Genomic DNA, 18288 nt, shown 5'->3' on the forward strand with positions numbered 1-18288 from the left:
TTGGGTGCATCCTCTCCATGCATCCTCAAAACAGCCCTGCGGCCAGGATGGCCAGATCCCCACCTCACGGATGGGGAAATGAAATTCTGAGAGCCAAGATCTCCCAGAAACAGAGGGGCTTTCTGCCCCAGCCCAAGCCCATCTTCCTTGCACCATGCCATTGTACCTGTAATCTTTATTCTGGAAACAAATGAATAATTGTATTCTGCATTTGTGAAGAAGACTAGGAAACCCTCCTACGTCTATTGGTGTGCAAATGCCACTTAACCATGTAGCTGCAGAAGCAGGCCTTGATTGAATGGGAAAAGATTTCTATGATGGAAGGAAGAAATTTTTTACAATTACTGGACTGAAAAATTAAAGAACCATGGACTCTAGAATTTTCTTCTCTGAGGTGTTTAAAAATAGAATGGCTGGCCTCATGCCTTGGGCAGATCAGGGCCTGGGACTAAAGGAACCATAGACATCCACTCCAGGCTCCATGCTTTGCAGATGGGGAAACCAAGGCAGAATCAGGCACTGGGCCCCACATCCAGTACAAGGTTCTTTTCTTGACAGCATGTCCCGGGAGCCCCCAAACAAGCCCATAGTAGACCCTCGGAGTCCACAGGTAGGTTTTGGCGAAACGGTATGAATCAGCAGGATTAAAACAGGAGGTAATAACAATTGTTGCAGAACAGAGGATTATTAAATCTGGGATCAGACTCGGGGGTACAGGGACGAGTAGGGTGGGGAATATGCCTAACGGATTGACATCCTGAGAAACCGAGATCCATACAGTGCAAAATCCACTTAAGTTTTGCTGTTATTATCATCATTAGTTAAGAAGGAGCCTCTGCTCATCTCTTTTGCATTGTTGGTGGGAATGCAAGCTGGTGCAGCCACTCTGGAAAACAGTATGGAGGTTCCTCAAAAAACTAAAAATAGAACTACCCCACGACCCAGCAATTGCACTACTAGGCATTTATCCACGGGATACAGGTGTGCTGTCTCGAAGGGACACATGCACCCCCATATTTATAGCAGCACTATCAACAATAGCCAAAGTATTGGAAAGAACCCAAGTGTCCATTGATGGATGAATGGATAAAGAAGATGAGGTTTATATATACAATGGAGTATTACTCGGCAATCAAAAAGAATGAAATCTCGCCATTTGCAACCATGTGGATGGAACTGGAGGGTATTATGCTAAGTGAAATTAGTCAGAGAAAGACAAAAATCATATGACTTCACTCATATGAGGACTTTAAGAGACAAAACAGATGAACATAAGGGAAGGGAAACAAAAATAATATAAAAACAGGTAGTGGGACAAAACAGAAGAGACTCAAATATGGAGAGCAAACAGAGGGTTACAGGAGGGGTTGTGAGAGGGGGGATGGGCTAAATGGGTAAGGGGCACTAAGGAATCTCCTCCTGAAATCAGTGTTGCACTATATGCTAATTTGGATGTAAATTAAAAAAAATAAAAAATAAAGAAATTCTAATTCAGATCGAGAAAAAAACAAAAAAAAGGAGACTTTGCTCTGAAAAGAGAAAGAGACTCAACAGTTAAGAATTTAGCAAAGAAGATAGTTTTAAATCAGCAAAGTTACATAACTTTATAACAGTTTCAAGAAATCATCTTGAAACTTCATTAGCAAAAAATGCCTCTGAATAAGCCAACAGGAAATAAAGAAGTGCAAAGAATTTCTGGAAATAGAAGAGTGGTTTTGTTTGTTTGTTTTTAAAGTGAAAAAAAAAAAGACATTTTAAGGAAAAAGGAAGCCCTGACCCACATAAAGATAGGGTTTCAGTCACACTAATTTGAGAGCAAGAAGAGAAAAGAGGAGAAAGTGGAAGCCTCAGCAGTGGAGTGAGTGCCCAGGCCCTTGAGGGCTTTGTGTGGGTTGCTGAAAACACCTACAGTCCCAGAAAATGGGCTCACGAAACAGAGCCAGTTTGACACTAAAAAAGAAATTTCATTCACTGAAAGATAACAAATCTGCATGAGGCTGTCCACAGCCCTGTTGAAGTTTACAGAGTAACTTAAAAATTGCTTCAGTGCTTAACGATCTGGGAATACCTACTATTTTATCCTGAAGTCACTGATTTTCCCGAAAGCTCTGCTTTGTCACTTTTTACCCTGAAAACCTCTATTTCTCTTTTTCAGTCATTAAAAATGGGAGAGAAAGTGTCATTTTTTTCTCAGCAAATGTTTTTGACAACTTACTCTATGCCAAGCCCTGAATACAGCACTGCTATCGTATCAGATTATTACTGCCTCTTGGACTTACTACCATTTCTAAGTTTTTAATATTAAAATGCAGAGTCCACTGTGAATCTATAAGCCTCCTATAAAACGTTGAGAGTTTTCCATCTTCAAATACTATAAGCACTATGCAAGCTTAAAGAGGCCACTGCTCATTCCTAATGAGAATCTTCTGTTTATGATTCAAGGATTAAATCCCTATAAATGGCTTTATATACATGCCCAAAATATGTGGATCCACACGACGTCTGAGAGTATTCATGTAAGTATGTATCTCCTCGTGAGAAAGTGTGTGTGGGAGGGAAGGAGTAAAACTGTTTTCATTTTATTTAAAAAAAATTTTTTTAACTTTTATTCATTTTTTAAGAGATAGACATAGAGCGTGAGCAGGGGAGAGGCAGAGAGAGAGGGAGACAGAGAATCTGAAGCAGGCTCCAGACTCTGAGCTGTCAGCACAGAGCCGGATGCAGGCCTCAAACCCAGGAACCGTGAGATCATGACCTAAGCCAAAGTCGGACGCTTAACCAACTGAACCACCCACGCACCCATATTTTTAAAAATTTTTTTAGAAATTTTATTTTTTATCTGTTTTTACTCATTTATTTTGAGAGAGAGAGAGAGAGAAAGAGAGAGAGAATGCATGCAGGAGGGACAGAGAGAGAGGGAGATAGAGAATCTGGAGCAGGCTCCGCACTGTCAGCATAGAGCCCAATGTGGGCTTGATCCCAGGAACAGCAAGATCATAACCTGAGCCAAAACCAAGAGTCGGACGCTTAACCAACTGAGCCACCCAGGTGCCCCCAAACCGTTTTCATTTTAAAAAGCTAGAGGGACAAGCAAAAACTATTCATATACATCATATACTTCTTTAAAAGAAGTGAGTATAGCTCTCTCCTCCAGCCACCAAAGATGCCAAAAAGAAAAAAAGCTAAGGGGAAGAAGGTGGCCCTGGCCCCTGCTGTGGTGAAGAAGCAGGACGCCAAGAAGCTGTCAATCCCATTTGAGAAAAAGCCCAAGAATTTTGGCATCGGACAGGATATCCAGCCCAAAAGGGACCTCACCCACTAGGTCAAATGGCCCCATTACGTTGGGCTGTAGCGGCGAAAGGCTGTTCTCTATAAATGTGTAAAAGTGCCTCCCGTGATTAACCAGTCCACCCAGGCCTTGGATCACCAAACAGCTACTCAACTGCTGAAGCTGGCCCACAGACAGCAAGACAAAGCAAAAGAAGAAGCAGAGATCATTGGCCCAGGCTGAGAAGAAAGCTGCCAGCAAAGGGGATGTCCCCATTAAGAGGCCACCTGTCCTTCAAGCTGGGGCTAATACTGTCACCACCTTAGTGGAAAACAAGAAGGCTCAGCTGGTAGTGATCACATGTGCTGTGGATCCCACTGAGCTGGGGTTGTCTTCTTGGCTGCCCTATGTCGTAAGATGGGGTTTCCTCCTGCATCATCAAGAGGGAGGCCAGGCTGGGGCATCTGGTCCACAGTAAGACCTGCACCACTCTCACCTTCACACAAGTTAACTTGGAAGACAAAGGAGCTAAGCTGGTAGAAGCCATCAGGACCCATGACAATGACAGATATGATGAGATCCATTGTCACTGGGGAGGCAATGCCCTGAGTCCAAAGTTGGTGGCTTGCATTGCCAAGTTGGAAAAGACAAAGGCCAAAGAACTGGCTTCCAAACTAGGGTAAGTGGATGCTGTTGAGTTTTCTGTACATTAAAGTAATTACAAGTTCTCTTTAAAAAAAAAAAAAGTGAAGGCATAGGGCATAACGATGGGAGAAGCTAATGCATTTCCAAATTGTTATTCCTTTAGCCCTTGAAAACATTAGTCTTCAATGAGAAACCATGGGCTGGTGTTTTCGGTAATAATTACACTCTTTTTTTTTTTTAATTTTAGTGATTTTTAAAGACCTCTTTAAACCTTTTTAAAAATCACTTTTAACCTTTTATTAAAAAATACCTTTTATCCTTTTATAAAAAATCTTTATTAAAAAACCTTTATTGGGGCACCTGGGTGGTTCAGTCCGTTGAATGTCCAAATTCAGCTCAGGTCATGACCTCATGACTTGTGAGTTCGAGCCCTGTGTCAAGATCTGTGCTGACAGCTCAGAGACAGGCGTCTCCTTTGGATGCTGTCTCCATCTCCCTCTGCCCCTCCCCCACTCATATTCTGTCTCTCTCAAATATAAATAAACATTTAAAAAAAGTTAAAAACAACTTTCATTACTCAGGTGCTCAGTACTTCAGTGATTATTACACTGAGAGAAAGGGCCCCCGCTGTGGGCATGGTGATCTCCACAGCATTATATCACACAGTGCTAGCCTGAGTTGAAAGGCCTTAGACAAGATCATCTCAGCCCAGGTGCCCAAATGTTTGTCATGAGAAAGTGTTCCCCAGGCAAGGCGTCCCTCTCTGACCAACTCCAGACTGTGCCCACTGGATGAGCAGAAGCCTCTGTACTGGATATGCTCTGAGTGAGGTGCACCCCGCAAACCCCTTCCTGCCCCCTCCCTGCCCTGTCCCTATGGTTTGCTTCTAGCCTTCATGGGAAGAAGCAACCAGAAATATTGGAAATATTACTCAAATGCTCTATATTATGTGAGCTGATGAGTATCACTTCTGTTTTTGTCAAAATGCCCAGGTGAAGCTGGGCTTTTCAACAATAATTCTAATGAAAACTACAAGCCAAAAAACGTTGGGTTCCAATTTGTATTATGCTGTCAAATAGAGAAGCCCAACAAGCAAATCTGTATCCAGGTAATATCCTGTATCCAACAAGGAAACCTGCAATATCATTGTATCATTTGGGATGCTTTCAGTTGCAAGTAAAATGAAACTCAACTAACAGAAGTTTAAGCAGCAAGGGAATTTATTATTTCATATAACCAATCCAGACCCACAGCTGATTAATTCCACAACTAAATAAAATCACCCAGAACCCAGGTTCTTATCTATCTTTAAGGTTCTTTTGTCCTCCTCAGCTGTCAGCCTGCTCCCTTCATGATCACAATACAGTGGCCACAACTCTGTGCAACACATCCTCACATCAGAAGCAGAAAACTGATTATCTTCTTAGTTGTGAACATGGAGCAGAGGTGAATACCTCTTACCACACACACACACACACACACACACACACACACACACACACACACTGGATGGATATAGCCATGTGGGCTGCTAGAAGCCATCTTGTAACTATGTGGTGAGTACATAGCTGAGAATGACCTGAATATTCAGAAGAGAGAAGAACCAAGCCAAGAAACAGGTAAAATTGGAGATGAATGTCATTCTTAAGGCACATACGCCCTTGGCCTTTTTAGTTACATGAGCCAAAAAATTCCCTGTTTGAGAGGACAATTCAGGGTGAATTTTCTGTCACTCACAACACAGAGACCTCATTCATACACCTTGTGCAATTTTTCCAAAGCTAAACTAATCCTCTAATTTTGTTTTTCTTTTTAAAAATATTACTAGTTGAGACATTCTACAATATACCTGGCCAGCATTCTTAAAAGCTGACAAGATCATAGTCACAGATTGGAGGATTTTAAGGAGACATGCTTAAATGCATGTAGTGGCCTGGATTGGATACTTGGAACAGACAAAAGGATATTGGTGAAAAAATTAGGGAAATCCAAATAAAATCTGTAGCTTAGTGCATAGTATTACACCTACGTTAATTTCTTAGTTTTGACAAAAGTGCTGTGGCTATGTAATGAGTTAACATTAGAGAAAACTGGTTAAAAGTTACATGGGAACTCTCTTAGCTATCTTTCACAACTTCTCTGTGAATCTAAAATTATTCCAAAATCAGAACTTTAAATAAATATATTACTGGTCGCTAATACTCCAAAATCTAGTCTAGCAAACACTGAACTCATCTGACTCTTCCAAGTCACAGATGAGAAGGTTAAGTCCCAAAGATTTTGGGACTTGCCCATGGAACCTGGAGATTCATGTCAGAGCTGAGCCTGGGACCCAGGCTGCATCACCTGGACACAGAAACACCCTGCAGCTCAGGGACCCCAGGACTTCACTCAAAGGAATTAGTTTCCATAGAAACAGCTCTTCTCTAAGCACACTAAATTCCCTTGCTGCTCTCCATATTAGCTCTGGACTATTACATTTCAAAGTCCATTTTTCACATTAATAAATTACACAACTATAGCAGCCCAGGAATGAGCTATAACACCATGCAAAAGGAATTTGTACCAGAAATTTAAACTACCATATGGTCAAAGGATTAACATTAACCATAAATAGAAACCATCACATTCTGTGGTGCCTTCCAATGACATTCATATGAATTAAGGATTTTCTCAAAAGCAATACAATAAAAATGTTAACCCAGGCCACAACATTTCCAAAGAAAGATGCTGAAGGGGCTGTATCTCAAATAACTTAGGTGAGAGTGAACATGGCATTCTGGAAAAATCTATATAAGATGACCCAAAAAGTGGCTCTAGTGATGGAAGACATTGATGTTAAAGAAGCAGTTGTACACATTGGGTAGAGTGTGCCTCTTAAAATGTAAAGGAAAAAGTAGAATAAGCCACAGTCCTCCAAGAGTGATCTCTTCTACCATGGTGAATTCCTTCATGTAGAGTTTAATGACACAACCGCAGGATGAGACACTTTGAGTAAAAGGGAAATACCCCCAATCCACCTACTTTCCCCCAAACCTTAGCAATCTCATCCTCTAGGCTCCCCGTCCTGTAATGTTTTTCTGTCATCTGCACCCCAGTACTCAGAGCTGAGTCCAGAGTTGGTGACCAATGTTAGCTCCCTTCTCTCCTTGTTTTCCCCACCCAATAATTATTCCTCTTCCATCTTGTGAGCACTGGACTGGCCCTTGGGCAGCGCCCAGGCATCCGCTGGAATGCTGATCCCAGAATGTCAGAACCCAAGGGATCCCTGAGAAACATGGACCGAAGTATGCTAATTAACACCCTTCCCTATAATTTCTGGTGACTATTGGAATTATCTGACAAAAGTTATGACAGTATTTCCCCGTCATTGGCACAGAGATGACTTAGGAAGCACATCATGATAGAGGAAAACCACAATTTCTGGTGTTGGCTACAGTGTCCCCCATTAGCTAATGGCTATATGACAGAAGATAAAAAATGATCTTGACAGTCAGGAATAATGGGCCCCAAATTACAAAATGTAATTTAGAAAGAATGTAGGCAGTGCCCTACAGTTAGGTTCCAAAAAGTGCCTTGCAGAGGCCCAGGAGGCAGCATGTGACGCCAGCAAGAGCAGAGACCAGGCCCTGGGAGTGCCCGGTCCCAGCCGAGCCTCTGACCAGCTGGCCATGCTTGGACAAATTGCTAGCTTCAGGGGATGCAGCTTTCTCATCTGGAAAATAAGAAACTCAAATGAAATGATCTTTCACGTACTTCCCAGATTTGAAGCAATTCTCTGCCAATGGTAGAAAGATGACTCAGTGAATTGTGGCTCGTCCCCATGATAGAGTATCATGCAGCTGTTACAGGCCCCATGTTTCCCAAGAAAATCTGATAACATGAGAAAGTGCTTGTGACATGAGGGAAAAAATAAATATGGGTTGTGGTTTTTATTTTGCAAAAAGAAATAGAGATGCCTCCGCGGAAAAACAAAACGACTAGAAGGGAATAAAAAAGTATTAGAAGTGTTGGCCACAGGTGGGTTAGTTTTTGTCATTCAAAGCTCTGAAAACTGTATTAATCATCACAAAGGTAGTAAATGCTTGATTAAAAAATACTCCAATGATACACGAGTATATACAAGAAAAATTAAAGTTTCTCCCTTTCTGTCTCCCACTGCCACTCCCTAGGTGTAACCTATATTAACATTGTGAAATAAGTCAGACTTCACTGTGTTTAAAGCTAAATTTGCTTGAAGCATCCTTTGTTGCAAGCAGTCCACAAAGAGAAAACTAGAAACAGAGATGGTTTTTATTTTCTCCCTTATAAACCTTAGGAAGAGAACTTCCATGAAATATTAGAATAAAAGTAAGAATGAGGATAAGAATAGAAATAATAAAAAAAACCCAGGTACTAGCACATTTGTAAATGGTTTTAATAAAAGTCTAATAATCAGTTTTATAATGACTGTGATATTTGGAGTATTTTTATTTCTTAAAGTATTTGAAGTATTTAAGAAAGTCTGATATAATGGATTTGTTTTAGAATGGGATTTATAATAATGGGATTTCTAAACATGATAAATGTTTAGAAGATTAAATAATTTCCCATCAATGGGAAAATGACTAGGGAAATTTAATTTGTGAGTCAATGAGTTTTGATTTATAATTGTGTAAGTGTTGTGTGAACATGTAGAGAAATACAGTGCATTTAAAATTAATGGAATGTTAATCATTTGAGAAATTTGGAACATTGACAAATGAACCATTAAACAAAGTACAGGAGTACTAATTCTTCTCCATCCTCAAAAGCCCTCAAACATTAAAAAGTTGCTTACGTACATGCTCAGAAGCCAGGCCATACTTTGTTGAGGACCCTGTTGGCTAAGCCTACAGCTCAGGACATAGGAAGGGAGAAGCATGGAAGTCAGCCTCCATCAGGGCCTGAGGACCCCCTGCCTCTACCAGAGCAGTACCTAAATAGGAGACTCAGTCCCAGTTGGCCACAGATTCTCACCTGTGACCAGCAGGGTGACACCTTTTGTGGTGAGGGCCACAGCAGCAGCAGAACAGAAGTCTCAAGGGATCTCAGAGGCATCAACTGTGATGCCTGATTTCTGGTTTCTGGGATAGGTCTGAGTTCTACTCCCACCATGAGGCAGGATAACATACAAGTGAACACAAATTAACAACTTGGATGCTTACTTGTCCATTTATCCCAGAAGGGTAGACCCCAGGAAGAGAGAAAAATAAGTTCAGATTTGAGGCTTGAGGTCTATAATTAGAATACTGCAAAAAGAGATATGACCTTAATTGTACCCCAAGCAGATGAAGTGGGACATATTGGTTACTTTCAAATCTGTGATTCAGGTGGAGTGCTATTGCTCTGCTCCCAAGCATCTATTCTTTTTTTTCCCTCTAGGTAGCTATACCACACTTCCCTTCTAGGAGAACACCTCTCCTCATGCTCAGTACATTTGTTTCTAGTGCTGCTGATCCCTATTCATTGCTTTACCAGGGAATGTAATCAGGACCAGCCAGTCAGGGCATCACTTGTAAACTGCTGTGAGCCTAGAGTTCCAAGGACTACCCCCACGGAGCTCTAGAATGAACCCAACACAAAGGAAGGCTGAGCCTGTGGTCTAGACAGGGAGAAAACAGACACCAAATGAAGACAGTCCTGATGCTTTTCTTGGACTTCTCAGTTACATAAACCAACAAATTATCTTTTTGGTTTAAATCAATTTGATGTGAATTTGCAGTCATTTGTTACCAAAGGAGTCCTAACTCATACACATAGATCAGAGGGCTTAAAATAATCTAGAAACTTCATCAGGGAGAGAGGTAAGGAATTGGATATGTAATTCTGAGACCAGAAGACTCAGACTACAAGATAACTCTCTTCAAATACCCCCTACATAAATGTTCCAGAAGATTAAATGCCCACTCAATAAGTAGATGAGCTTCCTAATTACTAAAGTTGTCCAATAAAGGGACCAACTCCTTCAGATGGAGGTGAACCCTCCATTAGAGGAACAATCCAGTCAAGGATAGATGACAAGGATGTTAGCACTGAGATTCCTTCACTGGGTGGGAAGTGTGACTCTCAAATGACTGAGATAGTCAACAGAAATTGGCTCTAATAGTCAACAGAAACCAGGGAAAGTGAGTGAAGGTGCTGTAAACCTCTGCAAAGTTTTGACCAGTGAGAAGCTCTGGTGCTCTTTGAATTGGATTTGGTCTGTAGCCTGATGCTGCATAGTGACAGAATTAATGTGGAAGTCAGAGAAATCACTGGAAAGCACTGAGAACTGACCACTTCCCTCTCATAAACCACGAGTTGTTTAAATAGGAATTCTGTAGTTGGTTTGGAATGCTGAGTTTGCAAAGCCACTTCTGTTGATTTGGCCATGAGAGTAAAACATGGAAGAGGCCAGCCCAGAAGTTTGGTGGGAACAAAGGATTCTAGACACACCTGCATGTATGTGTTACTGTGGAAATGACTAAAGTCAGCTCAGGTCCCACATCCCATTACCAGTCTGTGATCCCTGCACCAACACACACCTAGTCTTAGGTGCCCAGAGATTGAGATGGGCACAGACCATTAAAGTTTTCATTAGTATGGCAGGTTGGTTATTTTCATCACATAGCCTACTTCTCTGACCTCTACCATACATTACACTTCAGCCATCTGGACTTTCATTTGATTCCTGAAACACACCTAGCTCATCCCATCTTAGAACCTTGGCTTTTTCTTATTCTTCTATATACCCAGAAAGCTCTACCTCTAGGTCTCTATATGGCTGACTTTTGGGGTTGTTCAAGTCTTAGCTCAAATGTTAAACCCTCTGTGAGTTCTTTCCTGACCACTAGTCCAAATTAGCAACTCTGTCCCCAAACACATGTCCTCATCCAGAGAGAACCCATCCTCTCTATCACATCATCTCTTTCATTGTCTTCCTGGGACTCATTACTATTGGAAATTATCTTCTTATTTATTTGCAGCTTTCCTTTCCATTAAAGAATAAGCTCTGTGAGAGCAGGGACCTTGCCTGTTTTGTTCATTGACACATCCTCAGCTTCTAGAACAATTCCTAGCATGCAGTTCACATGTCATGAATGTTTCTGGAATAAATAAAAAATAGTTGAGTAAACCTACTTATTGTCACCTTGATCTTGGAGAGATTTTCTTCTATATAATATAATGTTTTCTGGAAGACAGAGTAAGTGAATGACAGGGGTAGACAGAGACTCTTGTTGAAAGGACTTGTCCCTGGTATGGCAACTTGCCCTTGAATTGGCTTACTATAGTGTGGTGACCAGATGGGAATACAGGACTTTATCCAGAGCCCAGCCTCTTCCGTGAGCACGTCTAATATACTCGAAAGAGTGAGCTAACCTTATTTTTTAAAAAAGGAGCTACTCGTGGGGCACCTGGGTGGTTCAGTCGGTTAAGCATCTGACTTCAGCTCAGGTCATGATCTCGCAGTTTGTGAGTTCAAGCCCCATGATGGGATCCGTGCTGACAGCTCAGGGCCTGGAGCCAGCTTCTGATTCTGTCTCCCTCTCTCTCTCTGCCCCTCCACCACTCATGCTCTGTCTGTCTGTCTCTCTCTCTCTCAAAAGTAAACAAACATAAAAAAATAATAATAAAAATAAAAAAGGAGCTACTGCTCAGCAGTCATTGGGATTCACTGCCCTTTCAACCCATTGTCTCCTTTGGTCCTTGGTGAAGGAAGATAAGCATACACAGAGCCTTCCCTCCTCCACTCTGAAAGCCCAGTGAGTCTTGAGTGAAACTCAACTCTTGAGTGTGTCTATTGTTTTTCCTCTTGGTTTAGATAAATAATTACTTATTGGCATCTCCAGTGCCTGAGATAATTGATAGAGGATGGTTTTTAAAGTCTGAGTGCACATCAGCAAAGCCAGGCTTGGATCACCTTCCAAAGGACTTTGCCCCATGGGGAACTTCTTTCAGGAGAAGAGACTTGTAATTATTTAAATAAAAGAAGATGGGAGGAGCACCCTCTGGAATGTCATCTAACAGGCTTTCCTGAGTTGGGAGCAATTGCAGGGCACCCTAAACATGTTGGCCAACACAGACAGAACTGGCTTTAGCATTCTGGGGAAGTCTGAGTACAGGGGGTTGGGGAACAGGCTTCTTACAAGGAATTTTTTTAAAGCATCTTGAATACAAGAATGGCATCTCCAGCAGTGGGGCCACTATTTGGGGGAGAGAGATTGCTCAGTGATGGAGTAAGGGCATGAATAGATACACCCCAGGGACCATATGCATTAGAAAGGTGGCCATGGGAGATCTAATTTTTGGCTAGCATACTAAACTATTGGGACACATTTAATTTCTTGGTTTGCTTTTTTAGCTGCTGGAAGCACAAAAATATGGTCCACCCTCCATTCACTCACTCATTTATTCATCAACCAATATTACTGAGTAGCTGTTATGTTTCAGACACTATTTTTTGGTTCTAGGGAATCAATGCTGAAAATGGGATAGACAGGGTCCCTTTGCTTATAGGGCTTACATTCTAAAGAGGAAGCCAGACAATTAAGAGATATTTGCACAAGAAATTAACAACACATATAAATTTATATGTAGGAAGGTTGGCCAAATGAAAAGAGGGCCTCAGTGCCAGTTTCTTCCCTGTTGCACCCCACCTGTTGAAAGCCCTTGCAGGTGGTGGGGAGGATGGAGAGGAAGAGGATGATGGCAAAGGAAGGAGATGAGTACGAGACCTGGATCCCAAACTTCCTATACTTTGTACAGAAAAGAGGCTACACCCAGGAAAGCACAGAAATCAAGGGGCCCCCACATTTTCTCCATTTTATTTTCTGTTCAAGCCATGTTCTTATAGGCAAGTGGTTCTGGCAAGGCCACTGTTGGCTCACCCTTCCCTTAAAGCATTTTTCTCCTTCTCTGCCAACAGCTGAAAAGCCACATATGGTTTCTCTAACACAGACTTTCTCACAAGTTATGTCTGTTCAGATCCTCCAGGAAGCAGATGTTGAGATGGAGTTGGCAGTGCAAGAGATTCACTTGGGGAGATGACTGTGAAGGAGAACAGGCAGGAATGAACAGGAGTTGGCAGGGAGAGCCTTCAGACCACAGTGCATTTCTGATCACTGTGAAAGGAGATGAGTGGAAGGAAAATTAAATAGGAAGAGCCTCAGAGCTGTACAGCTCCAGGATAATCTTGGCCAGCCTAATTGGGAGCTCTAGAACACAGATTGGTCATTAGAGGAGTCCTGCACTGGACAGATATTGTCAGGTCCTAGTGCCTCCACTGGACATAGTCATTGGTTGTTGCTGCCTGGGAAAGTATGGCAGTTCTTTCACAGTTCAAACACAGACACAGATCCGGAGGGCGCTACAGCTGGAGGCTCCTATCGACTGGCTCCCTCCTGAAGGGAAGGTGAGCTGCACACTCCCATGGCTGCCACCCAAGGCCAGCTTGTGGTAGTGCTCTCACTCGTAGGGACATTCTCCACTGCTGCAGTCGACAGCCAAGGGAGAACTTCCACAAGCAGGGCCTTGGCCTCCAGGAAAGACAGTAGGGATAAGAATGGGGAGGTGGGCACACAGGGCATGCAGGCCCCTGGGGTTTGAGGGGATACCAGAAACCCTGTCAAGGCTCAAATGGTGCCTAGCTACAATGGCTGAATGGACAGCTGGGGGCAGGAAACACAGGGATTGGAAGGCTCATGCGTGCTGGCCAGGGAGACCAGAAGTGGCTGACTGCCAGGATAGCCACAATGGTCAAGCCAGTGATGGAGATGAAGGATGAGCTGTGCCACATGCTCCGCACACACAGGCAGCCCAGCCTACAAGTCTGGCACCTTTTCCTTGGTTCCCTGTATTTTCCTCACGGGGACCTAGACACCTGCCTCTATACACACTTATCTATATCCAGTGGTATTGATCCTTCTGATCCTCAATCACTTATTATCTGATAGTAAAGAAAAAACCTGAAACTTGTTTCGACAAAAAAAAATCTAAGAGTTAAACTGAATCTGTCTTAAATTAATTTTAAGTCGAATTTCTCTAAATAGATGCAAACCATCATCTTAGCAGTGCATTTAGTGTAATTTGATAGTTCTCTGAAAAACTAACTCTGAATTTCACATTCACTATTAAGAGGCCCTTGGACACACCGAAGTTTGCGTTGTACCATGAACCGAGGAGTATGCTGAACTAAAATTTCTGTATCTAAAGTCAAAACTGAAATAAAATGAAATAAAATAATGCTGACCCAACAAAGTGACTCCATGCTTTTGAGCACCCTACACATTACAAGCACAAAACCTAAGTAAACATCTACCCTCTTGATGAGCACCACTGAGAGCCCCCTGCCCCCGCAAAAAACAATTCCAAACCCTTTGTTCTGTAGTCTCAAAACAAAGGTGATTGCTGATGGCTAAAGGCAGGCAGCTTGGGAGGTGGGCAGTGTGCTGAGATAAAGAAACACAATGGATTTACCCAATCCTTGCTCTCAGAGAGCATGAATACAATAGATTCTTGCACAACAGAATATAATTTCCCACTAGTGCTGAGCATCCACTTTTTGCTTCTCTTTGTGATCCCATGTGTGTTCCAGGTGCTGTCACTAATTAGTGCTGCATTCATACCAGTTGCATATGTATGGTGGCTAAGGAGCATTTTGCAATATTAAATAATTCACACTGCTGTTAGCTGAATTTATAATATTTAAGTATGTCGGCCTCCATTTGCACTGTTGGCCTGAGCCCAACAAATGTGAAAGACAGGCCTGGACAATGGTATCCTAGTTATGAAGCAGAAATCAATAAAAGGATCCATGTAAATTGGGCCACAGGTCATGAAAACAGTCCCTTGATGGATCATTAGCAATGATGATAATCACAGCAGCAGTTCCGTAAATATACCAGAAGTACTGATCCTGTACATTTTGCTCTTGTAATTGGCTCTTTGCCCTGTTCTGCGCAGTATCTCTGTGTGCTGCATAGTAAATGCTATGAGGAGCAGCTCTCACGACTCCAGTCTTGCCAGCCCTCTAGTTGTAAAGGAAGGACCACTTCCTGTTCTACCCCAGCCCTTGCCCTCTCAATGCAGGGAATCCGGTCTGTCTCTGAAGATCTGCTCCCTGATGTCTGTAGGGTATTCCCAAGTGCCATCCTTCATGGGCTCTGGAGCCAGGCTTCAGACAAGCTTTGAGACAGGCTCCTCACTTGTCTTCGGCCACAGCAGTGCTGCTTCTTCTGCCCAATGTCTTTGTGAGGGCATCTCTCTGCTGGTGGCTGGGCTGAGCCCTGCCAGCGCACTACTGTGGGGTCCTCTGCCTGAAGACCTGGCTCTCCCATCGGCCCCTTTTTCCATGAGCAGGAATCTCTCCTCCACTGCTGCTCCACACATCTCCTCAGAGAGCTCCCAGGCTCAGCCTTTCTGCAGAATCCCTTGTGATGCTCGTTCCTCCTGGTTCCCAGGTATCTTCCAAAGATAGGGTCCTCTTGGGGCATCCTTCATCTGGCTGTCCACCCTCACCTGACCCAATCTCCAGGAAACTCCATGAAACACAACACCCTCAGCCTAGAGAGAGAAGGTCTTTCTCTTCCCGTATGACCAGTGGAAGTACTGAGTGGTCTCTTTCAAAATATACATTTAGTCTGCCCATAACATGGCCCTTTCAAAGTAGTCATTTTTATCAGCTTTAAAGGAAAAGAAAAAGCCCTGCTAATGTCTAATTCCACTGCATACTTTGTTATACATCTAACAATCTACCTGACATCTTCTCAGCACCAAAGTTCTCCATTTCCAACTTGTTCCTCATAGTTGAGCACACTCAGGAGGGGGAGGTTAGAGGCAACACCAACCAGACATTACGCATCTTTGAGGAGAAGTCTAGAGCTTAGTTTTGGAGCCTTCTCAAAGGAACACAAGGCTGCCTTCACTTGTCCAGACTATCAGAGACAGAGGAATATGCATCTCGGTACCTTAATTTTACAGGTGGGGAAATTGGGCGCATACAAAAGAAGCAACTGACCCCTGTCACTCTGAGAGTTGGTGGCACGGTGGGACCTCTGACCCATGGCACTTTCCATCACAGAAAGGCTATGGATTCTGTTCCCAGGAGACAAGACCATGCTTCCTCGGTAAATAGGAAGGGACTTCCCAGGCCTCTTTCATCACCCCAAAGGAGGATTGTTGTCAGGAAGTATAAGCAGAAGACCTTGAACAGTTGCCAGAGATTCTGAGTAGAACAAGGGCAAGGTGAGAAGATGCCTGGGAAAATAAAGCAAGATGGTGATGAGTAGGTGAGATACACATCTGATACAGCGATACAGTGAGAGCACTTGATACAACTTCCCAAGGAAAAAAGATCTGCAGCCCCCAGGCTGGCTGTGCAGAACCTTGGAGCAATGATTTTCATCCTTGGCAACACACTGCCATTACCTAAGGAGTTTTAAAAAATACAGATGTCTGGGCCCACTCCAGAGACTGACTTATTTTTTCAGTACAGCCTAAGCGTCAGCATTTGTAAAAGCTCTCTTGATAGTCTAACAGGTAGCCAAGGTTAAGTTCCAGTTCTTAGAAGAAAAGGCCCTGGTCCATCTCATATTGGGTTCCCTGCTTCAGAAAGAAGCAAATAATGTTTAAATCGACAATGCTTAGGGGCACCTGGTGGCTCAGTCAGTTGAGCTTCTGACTTCGGCTCAGGTCATGATCTCATGGTTTGGGAGTTCGAGCCCCGTGTCAGGCTCTATGCTGACAGCTTGGGGCCTGGAGCCTGCTTCAGATTCTGTGTCTCCCTCTCTCTCACACTCTGCTCCTCTGCTCACACTCTGTCTCTGTCTCTCGAAAATAAATAAAGATAAAAAAAAGAAAATGCTTAAGTTATTTTCCCATCCTATTCTTAGCCCACACACCAGAAATTATAATTGTTCTAGCCTGAACTGTCAGATTTTCTGCTGAGATCCTTTTCCTGGGTCTTTTTTCCACTTCTGCTACCACTGTTAGATCTCTACACCTCAGAGTCTATGAAGTTCTTTTCAGTTCCCAAAGTCTCTTGGTATGTGACTCTATGAAAAATATTTAGAGTCATCACTGCTGAGAATGTAATCTTAAAAAAAAAATCTTTCCCTTCTAGTCATGATAAAGTAACCAGTACCAGACTTGTCTTCCCACCATAAAACATGAGAAAATTGGACAAAATATATGAAACAGCTGTTTCCAAATACTGGACAATAAGCAAAACAGGACTATGATCAGGGCTTACAATTGCCCTGGCTTTCTGCCAGGAGCCACTTTTCCAGACAGTGGTGCAAAAGAAAAAACACAAGCATAGCATTACAAGTTTGCCAAGTTAAGCCAAGATTAGAGTTCAGAGAGGCAGAAGCAGCTGGAATCCATGGGGCAGAGTACTGGAGAGGAAAGAACTATGCAGAGAAAGAATTCCAGAAATCCACACAGAGGTCTCATTGAGTCTATTGTTGAAAACTTCTGTGGATGCTCAGGGTAAAACTCCAAGAGGCTATGCAAAGAAGCACTGGGAATCTGTGCAGAACAACCTCTAAAGCTTACACACAGCTGTGAGATAGCAGAGCTCCAACCAGAGAGGAAGTATCTCATTGGACACCTGGAGCACTCAGTAACCTAGAAGTGTTACATCTTAGTAGAAGCACTAAAATATACCCAAAGTGAAAGCTACTCTAGATCTGCTTTAACAAAGCTTAAAAGCAAACCTTCAACAAATTGAGCTTAAATTCCTTAAGTGTATGCCAAAACAAAGTACAATATTCTTTAAAGAGAAAAACAAAAATCATCCCCTCAAAAAAGTAACTGTCACAATGCCTAGAACCCAATAAAAAATTTCTAGACATACAAAGATGCAGGCAAACATGATCCATAACTAGGAAAAAAAATCAGTCAATAGAAACATACCCAGAAATGACAAAGATTTTGAAATAAGCAAACAGGTGTCTTAAAACAGTATTATAAATACGTTAATATAAATAGAAATACAGAGAAAAAAAACAGAATATATAAAAGAAAACAGAAACTCTAGGGATAAAAAAATATACAATATCTGATATGAAAAGTTTAGTGGATGGAATTACCAGGAGAATATACACCACAGAAGAAAAGGCAAATGAATTTGAAGATATAACAAAAGAAATTCTGTAAGTTGACACATAGAGAAAAAAAATGAATACAACCTGGAACCATGGACACCATGAGTGAACCACGGAAACATGTTAAGTAATTGAACATATGCATAAGGGGAGCAGAAAATTATTTGCAGAAGTAATATCTGAAAAGTTTCTGAATTTGATAACATTTTCAAACCACATATCTAATTAGAAACTCAACTAATCCCAAGAAGGGTGTACACAAATAAAACT

The 18288-nt window shown here is 42.3% G+C and overlaps 1 protein-coding gene and 1 pseudogene across 1 annotated transcript in view; both read left to right on the top strand.

The window, feature by feature from the left end:
• Window positions 1-18288, top strand: part of AMOTL2 (angiomotin like 2) — a 278572-nt gene that overhangs the window by 195243 nt on the left and 65041 nt on the right. The window lies entirely within an intron of this gene.
• Window positions 3164-3951, top strand: LOC132683113 (large ribosomal subunit protein eL8 pseudogene; annotated as a pseudogene).

Source organism: Panthera onca, chromosome C2 (genome assembly GCF_046562875.1).
Source record: "Panthera onca isolate mPanOnc1 chromosome C2, mPanOnc1 haplotype 2, whole genome shotgun sequence".
NCBI classification, from domain to species: Eukaryota; Metazoa; Chordata; class Mammalia; order Carnivora; family Felidae; genus Panthera; species Panthera onca.